This window comes from Oncorhynchus keta, chromosome 30 (assembly GCF_023373465.1).
Source record: "Oncorhynchus keta strain PuntledgeMale-10-30-2019 chromosome 30, Oket_V2, whole genome shotgun sequence".
Lineage (NCBI taxonomy): Eukaryota > Metazoa > Chordata > Actinopteri > Salmoniformes > Salmonidae > Oncorhynchus > Oncorhynchus keta.
In genome coordinates this window covers 38,368,046-38,369,929 of record NC_068450.1, presented here as the reverse complement: position 1 = coordinate 38,369,929, position 1,884 = coordinate 38,368,046, and positions in this window count along the sequence as shown.

Sequence of the window (1,884 nt, the reverse complement as noted above, 5' to 3'; positions counted from 1 at the left end):
CGGCTCCTCTCCTTGTTCGGGCGGCGTTCGGCGGTCGACGTCACCGGCTCCATTTTTCATGTATCCATTTGTTTTGTCTTGTTCCCGGCACACCTGGTTTTCATTCCCCAATCAATCTACATGTATTTGTTCCTCTGTTCCCCATCATGTCTTTGTGTAAGATTGTTTGTGTTACGTGTGTATTGTTGACGCGCCAGACTGGCTTGTTTTTTCCGTGTTCTTTTTTCGCGAAGATGTTTATTGTTAAACATAATTCTTGTGACTGTTTTGCTCTTTTTGCACTTTTGCCAAAATAAAGTGTGCGCCTGGTTCACAAATCTCTGCTCTCCTGCACCTGACTTCGCTACCAGTACATACACATCTGACAGCTAGCTCCCACACACACACCATAGTACAGCAATAGCTCAGGATCCCCCTGCCTCCACAAACACCATCACCTAGTTCCTGCTCCCATTCTTCTGTCCCTCCTGGGTCTCCTCTTAATATTTCTGGGTCTCACCGCAAAACACGGAGTCATTCTTTCCCCTTAACCTTGCCACAACCAATTTCTCCCCATCATTCATAGATTCATTCTAGGATTTTACAATCCTCTGTCAGTGGAGTCAGCAGACAGAGACTTTCTCCTTTGTCATATATTTTATTTGGTCATGCACCAGAGGTCTTAATCACGGGGGAAAGGAAATAGCATGGTTAGTCATGTGAAATAATGCCCTGGGAGAAATAGGTTGTTCAGGGGAACTGCAAATATATTTTCGCTGCATGTGGGCTGTGTTCAACACACCTGTGATTGCATGACAGTATTGTTCTAATGTTAAAGGGAGACATATTGTCTTACACATTATTTCTAGGTCCTTTTAATCTCATTGGCAACTAGAATGATCCCTGAATGTGCCAACTAAGAGATTCTGTGCTGTGGTATCATCATAAATTGCAAGCAGATATTTTTACAAGATGTTTCTGACAACCTGATGCGTTTACAAAAGAAAAACATTTACAGCATGATAAAACCTTAGCTGCGCTATTACTGTACATACAAACTATGTGGACACCCCTTCAAATGAGTGGATCCGGCTATTTCAGCCACATGTGTTGATGACAGGTGTTTAAAATCGAGCTCTCCGCTATGCAATCTCCATAGACAAACATTGACAGTAGAATGGCCTTACTGAAGAGCTCAGTGACAGTGGCCATGCGTTCTCTGGTGTGATGAATCACACTTCACTATCTGGCAGTCCGACGGACAAATCTGGGTTTGGCGGATGCCAGAAGAACGCTACATGCAAAGTGCCAATTGTAAAGTTTGGTGAAGGAGGAATAATGGCCTCAGTCTGTTTTTCATGGTTCGGGCTAGGCCTCTTAGTTCCAGTGAAGGGACATTTTAATGCTACAGCATACAATGACATTCTAGGCAATTCTGTGCTTCCTACTTTGTGGCAACAGTTTGGGGAAGGCCCATTCCTGTTTCAGCATGACAAGGCCCCCATACACAATGCAAGGTCCATATCACTTTCCTATACCATAGGCTGGCCCATAGAATAGATTACCGTGCCTGTGTCTTTTCATAGCATAGTCATGTTTCATACAAAACTCTATTTGCTCTCTTTTGGTTACCTTGGTCACCGGCAATGTGATACAAATAAATCATTGATCACAAATGGCTAGCATTCTTTTCCATTGTTTTATGATACAATAACAAATTCACAGGACCACGTTCCTTCTCGGGTTCAAATTGTTTTCTTTTTAACCGAATAGCAGTAAACTGAAACCTTGGGGGAATTTGATAAACAACCCATTTCTTTCTGGAGTGTGAACAAAGCATGGGGGACTGCATGGCTAATGTTTATTAGAAGTGTAAGTAGAGTGTGTAATTTTTTTCCTTTTTAG